Genomic DNA, 12,646 nt, shown 5'->3' with positions numbered 1-12,646 from the left:
TTATTGGAACATCTCTGAGGGTGAGATATTACCTGTAAGAAGTTTCTTAATGTATTAGGCTTAGACTTGTGTTTTTTGCTTTATTTTGCTTGGTGACTTACTTTGTTCTGTCTGTTATTACTTGAAACCACTTAAATCCTGCTTTTTATACTTAATAAAATCACTTTTGTTTATTAATAAACCCAGAGTAAGTGATTGATACCTGGGGGAGCAAACAGCTGTGCATATCTCTCTATCAGTGTTATAGAGGACAGAAAATTTATGAATTTACCCTGTCTAAGCTTTATAAAGAGTAAAATGGATTTATTTGAGCTTTGGATCTCATTGGAAACTGGGTGTCTGGGTGCTGGAGACAGGTAACCTGCTGAGCTATTTTCAATTAAGTTTGCAGCTTTGGGGGCACGGACCCAATACGTAACGCCAATATTTAAGAAGGGCTCTAGAGGTGATCCTGGCAATTACAGACCGGTAAGTCTAACATCAGTACTGGGCAAATTAGTTGAAACAATAGTAAAGAATAAAATTTTCAGACACGTACAACAACATAAATTGTTGCACAAAAGTCAACATGGTTTCTGTAAAGGGAGATCATGTCTTACTAATCTATCAGAGTTCTTTGAGGGGGTCAAAAAAACATGTGGACAAGGGGGATCCAGTGGACATAGTGTACGTAGATTTCCAGAAAGCCTTTGACAAGGTCCCTCACCAAAAGCTCTTACATAAATTAAGTTGTCATGGGATAAGAGGTAAGATCATTTCATGGATTGAGAACTGGTTAAAAGACAGGGAACAATGGGTAGGAATAAATGGTAAATTTTCAGAATGGAGAGGGGTAACTAGTTCCCCAAGGGTCAGTCTGTTTATTCTATTTATCTATTTATTCTGTTTATTCTATTTATGCCACCTGTAATATTAACCATGGAATTATTACATCACACTATTACAGACAGTTTTACAAGTTGTATTTAACTGCCTATATAGGTATTTAGATCTTGGAGTCTGCTGTATTGATAGTTATGTTGCTGTTCTTTTAGAAGCTACTGTATACATAGTAAAGTAAAGCTTCAGTACCTTCTCGCCAATTGAATAATTTCTTTAGCTGCAGCGGTGGCCTCTGGAATCTACCCACACAGCTAATTCCTGGCCTAAAATTAGAACAAAAAATGTAGTGTACTATTGTTGGTGCAGAATAGCAACTCTGGTTTCACCTGAGAAGTCACTGCATTTTACTGGTACGTAATGTGATTTCTACATATACAGGAATGAGTTCTGGACTCCTTACTTCAGCAAAACTCTCACTGCTTTAAAAACAAACAGGACAAAGAAAGTGATTGTAAGTCTTGATATTTTGTGATAAAAATACCTTTAATATTGCATTATACTTGCTCTTTACTCTTAATATGTAGCCAAACCTACCAAGAAGTATCTCACATAGTAATAGCAAGGAAATGCAAAAAAGATCACTTCACCAAGATTTTTTCCTTCAATAGCATTTGATTTTCTATACGTCTTATTTAAAGCATCCCAAAACACCTCTAATAGCAGGAAGTTAATTTCTAGTAGTGCAGCTATTGCCAAAATCCACACAAGCATTGTAAATAAGTATTGCTTTAAAGTCTTGGCCCCAATTCTAATTTCTTGTATACAAGAGTAATACCACAAGGAGTTACACTAGTTTTCTACCAGTTGAAAGCACAATTAGGCTCAAAGTCTTAAAATTGGTCCAATTTGAAGTCATTTCTCAGTCAACACAACAAGTCCCTAGTAGTAAATCCCAATATACCACAGGCATTCAGACAGTATAGTGATTTAGACAGATAAGAAGATTTATTTTCTGCAGAAAGATTACCATTCCCCAATCTAAAATACAGTGCAGCCCCTTTGAGGTGGTGCTCTTGGAAGAAGAGCAACAATGACCATATGCTTTACAAACATCTCCCATGTGCGCTGGTTTAAAGGGATTAGCACTGGTGTCCAAAATGGCCATCTGCCACCTTCCCAATGGCCTCAGAAACAGCCTCACATGCAGAGCCCACCTGTTGTGATCCAAAGAAAGGAAGTGAAGACCCAATGAAAGAACTCATGTTCTGGTACTATAGAGGTTAGGAATTTGGGATTCAGAGAGCAGAGAAAAAGGGATAACGCTACAGTGAATTTCTGCCGTTTCCAGCATCTAGCGTCCTTCAGGAATATATCTAATATTAGTCTAATCAGTTTCTGTTTACACCTTGGTTTGACAAAACACCTGTACACATTAATTAGCTTATTAATAAAAACCATAGAGCATATAAGCATTCTGCTAAGCTTGCATTTTACAAGCTTAGATCTTGTTTAACTAGTAATGGGCATATGGCACTGGGATCATAATTTAGGTTCCCTACTCATCTTACTCCTTCGCTTTGAACAACAGTGTTTGAGGTTCAACATCATTAGTAAATGTTAATCCACACTGGGCAGTAAGGAGCTTCTCCTAAATTGCATTCACAACACTTTATTTAAAATTTACATTAAAAAAATATTCCAACTTTTATTTTCAAAGGTTTCTAACTTTGCAACAAAATTAACTCTTGGTTTGAATTTTAGAATACCTTGCATGGTAGGGAATTAAACATACAATAAAAAATTTATTTAATAAAGAACACATTCAGGGTTTTTTTAAAATATAGGCTCTGTTATTAAGCCAATATTCTCTTCACTTTTAGGAAACAGAAATATGTTACCTTTTTTAAAATCTTACAAATTTCTAGGAACCTTAGTTCTTAAATCTGGGCTAGTTAAATTGGAGTATTTTTAAAATACCAAGGAAATGATGTTAAAAGAAGTAGTCACTCACATGCAGTAAGATCTTCTGCAAGATTGTAGCTCTGGCAGTTTTGCAGCTCTTGAAATCCACTCAGTTGAACAGCAGATTTGTTAGCAGTAAGGATTCAGTGGGACTCTTCTCAATGGAGCACAATTCCAGGGAAAGGATGGGGTTCAGTACATTCAAAATCCTATAAACATACATACATACATACATACATGTGTAAAACATTCATACAGAAAAATAATTCAGAAGAGTATAAAATGATACAAGAATTAAATGTCTGTGGCCTTTATCCTGCAAGCTATTCTGTGTAGCTGGACCTCAGAACCTTTGCAAAACTCGACTGAAATCAATGGGTGTCTGTTTATGCAGAACAGCTTGCAGGATCAGGGCCCAAAATAGACCAAGGGGAAGAAAGAACAAAGTTCCAGAGTCAAAGAATCATTAAGATGGAATCTTTCCTTCAGCCTCCTTTCAAGCCAGGGGCTGTTTGCTTAAAAGCCTTCACTCATCACAACCAATGTCATCTGTAGAGCCAATAAACAATGGCATAATTTTCTTTAGTACAGTATCATCATGTTGTCTACTCTAAGGGACAGGTTGTTTATATAATTAACCAGGGGTCTGGGTGTGACAATGGGAGCACATTATCTTCCTGTCATTTCAATCAAACAATCAGATCCTCATATGGCCAAAAAAAGAAGAAAATATGAAATAGCTTAATTTTAACCCAATTATTCTAGGCTTACATAGTAAACAGTCCTATGTCCTCTTGTTTTGGCATGTTTCACCTGTACTTTTAAAACTTGTCATTTTGAAATGTATGGACTTTAAGTTATCAATGTTCAACTTACCCATGATTTGAAACCAAACTACCCTCAGGAAATGCTGAGCAAAACTTCTCAATTTTCGAAACACACACAAAACAAACAAAACCACCACCACCACCACCACACCCCACACAGGTGGTAGTGGGGGAGAACAGTCCATTTTTAAACTTTTTTTCCCCAATCCAGTTCTACTTTCAGATAAACAGTTGGGCTCTGGGGGGAGGGAAGGGTGTGCAGGTATCTGAGCCGGGGGGGGGGGTCATGGCTGGGCTCTGAAGGGGAGGGGATGTGGGTGTCTGGCCCCCTCGGCTGGGCTTTGGGAGGAGGAAAGGGGGCAGAGAAACATGAACTGGATTATCGTAGGGGTTTCTTTAACTCTCTACTCCTGGAGGAGTGGGTGAGAGAGAGAGAGAGTGTGTGTGTGTGGTTGGTATTCTGAAATAAGTTACCAAAATAACTGAAACCGGTGTGATTATGTAGTGTAATTTTGACAAAATGTATTTTGCAGACTTTTTAATTTTTTGGCGCAGAATGCCCCCAGGAGTAAAGGTTGTATTTTCAACCTGATATGACAATGAGCACTCTCGCTCTTTCTCTCTCTCTCTCTCTCTCACACACACACACACACACACGCTTCTCCCTAAAAGTGTGTGTGGTGGTGGGGAGTGTCAGTAGGCAGATTAAAAAGCATGTTTTGTTTTAAATCTCTGTTGTTTTGAGTCTGACTCATGCTTTTTGAATGCTGGGGGCTGGCAATACTGAAGTTGGTCTATGTGAGCATTAGAGTTCACTTCCACAACCTCAACTTCACATCCATTATATTACACTGGTGCTTACAGCTTCTACACAGATCAGAATCCCGTGTGCTAGGTACTCCATCAAGGTAATTTGTAAGATCTTCTGGGAAGATATTATGTGGTCTAATTAGGAGACAAGTCACAATAAATGACAAACAAAAGGGAGTCAAGAGGATTGGGAGGAAAATTTTAAATGGACAACCAAGGTTACATAGGAGGAATACAAACTTCCTAACTTCTCTTGAACTGAAAACAATGGTATTCCTTAGGTTCTAATAATTTTATTTGAGGTAACGTTGAAATAAGGAACGGTACAGAGTTCAAGCATAGGAGTTTCTGGTCGCCAGGGGATAAGGTACAGATTATCAAGGGGTGCAAAATGCGATTTAGGAGCTGGTGGAGCAAGGATCACATAATAATCTGCAAATTCCCCGACTGGGGGAAAAGTTTAACCGATCAGAGTACAGACATCGAGATATGGGGTAAGTTATCCACACAACAGCTACTTTCGGTATGCTGGGTATAGTGAGTGAATATGGGGGTGGGGATGGGTCTACCCTCATTTGGTGGGGTTTAATGTTCAGCGGGTTTATGGTTCCAGTTCATACGGTCCGATGGGGAAGGCCTCTCAGTCTCTTTCCCACAGTGTGTGCACAGTGTCGTACCGGCTCACTCCTCCTGGTACTGTCGGTGGCCGGTGATGTGCTCGATATAGATGTCCCTGGACCATCGGATGGTGTCCGAGACCATGAGGCGCCGCATGAGTCGTGCGTAGCGTCTACCGATCCCGCAGGTCCGCAGCACACGCTCGTTGCAGGGGTCCCAAGCGCCCAGGGCTCCGACAATCAGGGCGTCCAGCTGCACCTCGTAGCCCTTCGCTCTCAGGGTGTCGGCCAGAGGGGCGTATTTTTCCAGTTTCCGAGCTCGAGCTTCTCGGAAGGCCGGGGTCCTGTTCTCGAAAGGGACCGTAATGTCGACGTACTACAATTAAAATACTTACATGTTTGTCCTAGCTATCAGGATCAAACAAATTTGTCCCTAATAGACATGTTAGCGCATCAAGAATGAACTCATTTAAACTATGTCATAGTAAAGAGGATTAGAGATGCAGCACTCATTCACACTATTTACAGTACCTTAGAGGAAACAAAGCAAAAATGAATTACCGCATTATTACTAAGGTGCCACAAGTACTCCTCCGCATTATTACTGCAATCTATACCAGAAGGCTTTGTAACAAAGCTTCCTGCCAGCATAAACCGAAGACAGCAAGATATCAAACTTGGCAAATTCTAAAACTCCTATTTTAGAAGGCTCAGGAGACAAAGGTACAGGATGATAAAGAACTCCTAACATATTGCTTGGCTTACCTCTTATATCCTTTGATCCCCCCAGCCCCCCACTTCTCTATTCTGTAAAACACCAAACTAAATGTACTTTATTTATTTTAGTGGAGTGGGATCCTCCCTCCGTACGACATGTATTTCACATAAATTAAGGCTATGTCTACACTGCACTTTCATCAGTAAAACTTTTATCGGTGAGGAGTGTGAGAAAAAAACAAAAACAAAAAACCACACACACACACCCATGACCAACAAAAGTTTTACCGACAGAAAGCGCCAGTGTTGACAGCCCTTTGTCAGAGTTGGTGGTGGTTTTATTTTTTGCCAACAAAGCGTGGCTACACTGCATACCTTACAGCGGCACAGCACGCAGTGCAGAGATAATCAAAATGACATTTGGGGTGGGGGGAAATGCACAACAGTCCACAGAGCAGTGTAAACAAGGTTGTAGTCTCAAATATTAATCTCACTCATAACTGATTTTTCTGTTCTATTTCCTGGAGGACAATAATCTCCTCTCTAACCTAGTTATCATTGATTATTTAAAAAAGCAGCTAAGACCTTTGTTTGAAATAATGTTGGTACATATCCATAAGGTTGGGATTAGCCAAATCCTACTTTAAAATATATATCACAAGATCATTACATCCACAAACAAAGAGTTTCATACCAAAATAACAATCATTTTATTTTGTTGCTTTCAAATGTGCACCCCTGAAGAGCTTACACCACTGCTTGTAAGGCAAATTAACCAGTTAAAAGGACCAAATTCTAACGCTATGATCCTTTGATGTCCAACTATATTTGATTTAAAACATCTGATTAAGAAAGGGAAAAAGGTCAGTTTGGGCAATCACAACCGCCACGGAACAAAGACAGGGGAACACCATGTCGTTACTTGCAGCTCAGTCCATGTCAGAGGTTAAGCATGTACTCATTCGCTCTTGGCTGCAGAGTCATCTGTCCTGGAAACACAGACTTCTGCTTGGCTAAATGCCACACCAGTGGCTCTTTCAAATGAGGACTGACATCCAGTTATATTCACACACATCACACTGAAAAAGTGCTCAACCCATCAAGCATCACTATGTCTATACCTACTTTAAAGTGTTTGCTAGGTACAGTAGTTTGGATAGTTTAAGCCACTCACAGAGTGGACAAGACCAGGCCCCTCCCTGCCCATTAGACAGCAGCCCAAGCCAATCCAGGAAGCTAGGTGCCCCCTTTTGTCCTTGTGAGATAGAAGCGCCCCAGCCACCCTCGAGCCCCCTTCATGATCAGGCTAGGCCAGCATACCCCAAACACAGGAGGAGGAATTGCAGCAGTAATACGAGCATAGCCTGCCTTTAGATCCAGAGGTTCTTTCCACCCCATGACATCACCGGATGCTATACTTGGTAAACTACTCATTTCAGCCTGGTCATTTACTGAAGAGGGATGATGGAGAATGACTAGGTGTTGTTGTGTGGAGAGGGATGGAAACAGGAGGATGTTGAGTTGTGAAAGGAGGAGAGAAGACTGTGGGTTGAGGGTGTTATGTAAAGCCTCCGCTCAAATGCAATTGTAAGATCTGTAACTTGTATCAAGTTCTAAAACCTTTTTGCAGACTTTGTAACTTCAGTTATTGTTAGCATAGCATTTTAAGTTTTGTAACCTTTGCAAGCTTTGTAACTTTTTCAGTTAACACTTGTATGAACCTCCAAGCTTTGCAATATTCAGAGAGAGAGTGTGAACAAGGGAGTGTGTGTGGGAGATAAGGGAGTGTGAACAAGGGAGTGAATGTGGGACTGGGCAGAGAGAAACTGCAAAGAGAAAAGAGCCTGGAGACAGGAGACAAGTGTGTCTGATGTAGTCTGCCCTAAGAAGGCAATCATGGGGTGCTGTAAAGAAAAGAAGATGCATGAAAGGAACTGGTCTGGGAATGCTTCTCGGTGACGGACACAGAAGGAAAACTCAGTGTACATGACAGGAGCCACTCAGTTCCAGCATGGCGATAGGCATGCACACAAGCCCCCTGCTTCTTCTTGACCTGCTCACCGGCCCGGATCCATGACCGCAGGCGGACAAACCAGATCTACCATGCTTCTGCTTCTCGGCTTCCCATGCTGTCTCCGGTAACTCTCCACCTGTGTAAGTGTGTGGGTGCAGGAGGGTATGAATGCTGTGAATGTGTGTGTGTATGAATAAGCTCCATCCCTTTTCTGTCTAACTCAACAGCGGCATCAAAATAAAACTAATACAAGTGTGACCCTGGGTTGGTTTTTAGGGGAACAGAGGTAACAAAGGGCAATTTGGTTAAGCAGGATATTTAGTGGTATAAAATAATTAGGACCCTACCAAATTCACGGCTATGAAAAAGGCATCATGGACGGTGAAAATCTGGTCTTTTGTATGCTTTTACCCTATACTATACAGATTTCATGGGGGAGACCACCATTTCTCAAATTGGGGGTCCTGACCCAAAAAGGAGTTGGGGGGGGGGGTCATAGTAATGCCACCCTTACATCTGTGCTGCTGTCAGAGCTGGGTGGCCGGAGAATGGCAGCTGTTGGTCAGGGGCTCAGCTCTGAAGGCAGTGCTCCGCGAGCAGCAGTGCAGAAGTAAGGGTGGCAATACCATAGCATACCACCTTTACTTCTGCACTGCTGCCTTCAGAGCTGGGTGGCTGGAGGGTGGTGGCTACTAACTAAGGGCCCAGCTCTGCAGGCAGCAGCGCAGAAGTAAGAGTGGCAATACCAAACCATGCCATCCTTACTTCTGTGCTGCCGCTGGTGGTGGCTCTGCCTTCAGAGCTGGGCTCCTGCCAAGCAGCCACCACCCTCCAGCCACCGCTGGCGGCAGCTGCGCAGAAGGCAAGGGCAGCAGTACCACAACCCCCCATACAATAACCTTGTGACCTCCCCACAACTCCTTTTTGGGTCACGACCCCTACAATTACAACACCGTGAAATTTCAGATTTAAATAGCTGAAATCATGAAATTTATGATTTTTAAACTAATATGTCCATGAAATTGACCAAAATGGACTGTGAATTTGGTAGGGCCCTAAAAATAATGAGTGAGGGGACAACAGTTGGGAAAAACAGGTTTAATTGTAAAGCTAGAGAAATAATGTAAATCAGTTTCAAATTCAAACTGGAAATATAATAGGAACTAATGACATTGTTAAAAGTATCACTTCCTTTCCCTCACTCCTCTATCTGCATAATCTATCTAAGTGCCTAACACAAGTTTGGAAACTATATAAATGCTACTGGCAATTTAAAACTTGGTTTGTTATACAGGTCTCTCCTCTTACTTCCCATTCCCACACTTTGGAAACGAGCCAAAATGCCCTTCCCCCAGACTCTTTTGCCCACCTCCAACTTCTTTCATGTCTCCTCTTATCCTTATGGCAACCTTGCAATTTATGTCCAACACCCTCTCTCAAAATGGTGCCACCTATTCCAGGAAGCATTCAAGATCTGAAGACCACACCCTGCTCTGTTTAGGGTCATTATAATCTTTATCCTCTCATTCCTTGAGACTGTAAGCTGTTTGGGGAATGGACTCATGTTCATTTGGCACATTTTACCCTTATACAGCAGAGTTTGTATTTTACAGCCCTACAACAGAGTATCAAGCACCAAATTCCACTTTTTTCTGTTCATGTAGTAAGGAAAAGATTTCCCAGAATTTACTGAGGCTCTAGTTTTCCTCTATCAGCTGAACTGTTTCTCAGCAGAGATGGATTATGAAGATAACACACAATTATCCAAACTCTTCTATCATCAGCTGCCATGTACTTGCATTAGCAGTACAAACAATTTAAAAGATAGTTCACAAAGTTTACAAGAGTGGAGAAAGAGAAGACTTGTCTCTTTCTTCAACCCCTGGATATCCTACAGCAGTGGTTCTCAACCAGGGGTATGCAAAGGTCTTCCTGGGGTATGTCAACTCATCCAGATATTTGCCTAGTTTTATAAGAGGCTACAAGAAAAGCACTAGCAAAGTCAGTATAAACTAAAGTTTCATACAGACAATGACTTGTTTATGCTGCTTTATATAGTATATCAGTGTTTCTCAACCTGGGGGCCACAATTTATTTTATAATTATATGGTAAAAATGAGAAAGTAAGCAATTTTTCAGTAATAGTGTGTTCGGACACTTTTGTATTTTTATGTCTAATTTTGTAAGCAAGAATTTTTAAATGAGGTGAAACTTGGTGATACACAAGACAAATCAGACTCCTGAAAGGGGTACAATGGTCTGGAAAGGTTGAGAGCCACTGCCCTAGAAGACCAAAATAAATTAAAATAAGGAACCTGTTAATTTGTATCCATTAGACGCAATGTATTAAAATTATTATTCTGTTTCAGAAAGGTTTTTTTAAAAAGATATACCGTAGCTTTAAAAAAAAAAGGGCGCGGTTTCACATCTTTGTGCCAATTGCCCTTTATGTAGAAGTTACCCAAATAGGGGACAGAAAATGTCACAAGGTTCCCCATCCTGTCACATCACTTCTGCCTTCCAGAAAAGGTTTGGACCTCAAAACTAGCTGATTCCATCAAGATTCATAGCAAGTCCAGAGCCATCAGCTGGTTCTCTGTCCTACAGTCCTCTTCTGGACCCCTTCAATACAGTCTCTGTCAGAGAACTCCCACTTCCCAAAACCCACACATAGCATGGAGGGAAAACTACCAACTTAAAGGGACAGCATCAACCCAGATAATTTCAAAAAGTTAACTTTTCTGATTGAGTACCCTTTAAAAAGTATGTCCTCAGTGGGTTTTTTAAACTCCTTTAAAAATTCTTAAAAACAATTAAGGTTTTTTTCCTGCCTCCAACTGATGCTCTTTCACACAAGCTCAAGAGTACCAAGAAACATTCTCAGGAGCTCCATCCCTTCTTAGGGTTGCTAGGCGTCCAGTTTTCAACCAAAATGCCTGGTCAAAAAGGGATGCTGGCAGCTCTGGTGACTCAGCCAATAGGACTCCGGCCACCCAGCTCTGACAGCAGCACAGATGTAAGGGTGGCATTACTATGACCCCCCCCCCCCCACAACTCCTTTTTGGGTCAGGACCCCCAATTTGAGATAGTGAAACTTGGGTCCAATCAATAATTATGTTGATGCAGAAACAAAGATTTTTGCAAGGCACCTGGCTTTTACATATTTTGTTGTACACCGTGTCAAGCACACTGTTAATAGAAAAGACGGCATGAGATGGTGTAGCTCATCTCCTAGTGGGGTTTTTCTCTACAATGTAATTTCAGTCCCTTGTACCAGCTTCTAGTTTTGGAGGTCTGCTGGACTCTACTGTTGGTTGTTCTTAAAAATATGCTAAAAGGCTCATCTGTTTTTGGCCGACTTAACTCCAGACACTTGGGACCCATGTATGTGGGCTTCCAGCCTGTTTTCCTCCCCACAAAAAACAAACAAACACAAACAAACACCCCCCCCCCATAACAAACAAACAAAAATAATGCTGGAAATTTAATTCTTTGGTTGGTGAAGGGGTTTGCTTTCTGGCTTCTGCATTTCCTTCTGTGCCATATTCTTTGGTTTTGTATGGCTGAGTGCTTTGTCTTGTTCCTTCCCCACAACCCCCTTTTGGTCAGTTGCCCAGTGATAAACAATTTGCAAATGGGTCAAAAGAAAATACCAAATTGGACTTTTGTAAGTGATCGTGTTGAGGAGTTCATTTGCTTGTAAACAAAGTAACCTTTGTATTATAATAGCATGTAGAGGCCCCAGTTAGAGTTCAGGGCCTATTTTCTTAAGTGCTGCAGTGAAGTTTACAATCTTGTTTTATGACCAGTCTTACCAGGATGTGAGACAAACATATGGGGGAGGGGAAGTTGTAACTGGTGTTACAGGTAACACCCACCCCTCAGGAGAACTACAACTGAGCAATTAGAGAAACTAAGCATAAACCAAGTCTTTTATTGTGGGCATTTGATAGCCCTTTGAATAGTGACAGTTTTAGTGTTTTGCTGCTCCAGTGTTTTAGTAGCAGCACCAGAGCTGAGATGGAAGAATCAGCAGGGCCGGCAGAAGTGTGCAAAGACAGATGGGAAGAAGGGATAGGGTTGCCAACTTCCTGATTGCAGAAAACTGAACACCCTTGCCACAGCTGAGGTCCCGCCCTGCTCCATCCCCCCTCCCTCCATTGCTCGCTCTCGCTCACTAGTTCACTTTGACCAGGCTGGGGCAGAGGGTTGGAGTGCGGGAGGGGGTGAGGGCTCTGGCTGGTGGTGTAGGCTCTGGGGTGGGGCTTGGGATGAGGGGTTTGGAGTGCAGGATGGGGCTCTGGGGTGGGGCTCGGGATTAGGGTGCAAGCAGCGGTTGAGGGCTCCATCTGGAGGTGCTGGCTCTGGGATGGGGCCAAAATGAGGGGTTAAGGGTGTGGGATGCAGGCTCCAGGAGGGAGTTTAGGTGAGGGAGAGAGCCCAGGGCTGGGGCAGGGGGTTGGGGTGCGGAAGGGAGTGAGGTGTGCGGCTCTGGGTGGCACTTACCTTGGGCAGCTCCTGGAAGTGGCGACATGTCACATGACAGAGGCATGCAGCCAGGGGCCTCTGTGCACTGCCCCTGTCCTTAGGCACCGTCTCTGTAGTCTCACTGTATTTGTAGATATACTGATTTCAGAGGTGGATTAAGCTATATTGGGGCCCTGGGAACAAAACATTTGGGGCCTGCACATCCCCACCGTGGGGCCCCACCCCCTGCTCCTCCCCATCCACCAAGACTCCGCCCCTGACTTGGCCAGAAGTCAGGCCATGGAAAAAGCAGAGCTGCCCATGGAGCCTGGGCCACTGTGGAGAGCCCTGGACTCTCCATCTGCCCTGGGGGGCAGAGACAAAGGCTGGGGGCTGCTCTCAGGAACCTC

The 12,646-nt window shown here is 42.6% G+C and overlaps 1 protein-coding gene across 1 annotated transcript in view; it reads right to left on the bottom strand.

The window, feature by feature from the left end:
- The window catches only part of FHIP1A (FHF complex subunit HOOK interacting protein 1A), a 119,039-nt gene that overhangs the window by 100,298 nt on the left and 6,095 nt on the right, over positions 1-12,646 (bottom strand). The window contains exon 3 of the mRNA XM_084626282.1: positions 2,834-2,993. The gene's annotated coding sequence lies outside the window, so the exon portion shown is untranslated. The remainder of the gene's footprint in view (positions 1-2,833; positions 2,994-12,646) is intronic.

Source organism: Lepidochelys olivacea (genome assembly GCF_965140295.1).
Source record: "Lepidochelys olivacea isolate rLepOli2 genome assembly, chromosome: 4".
Classification (NCBI taxonomy): Eukaryota; Metazoa; Chordata; order Testudines; family Cheloniidae; genus Lepidochelys; species Lepidochelys olivacea.
This window is presented reverse-complemented; position numbering and strand designations above follow the sequence as displayed.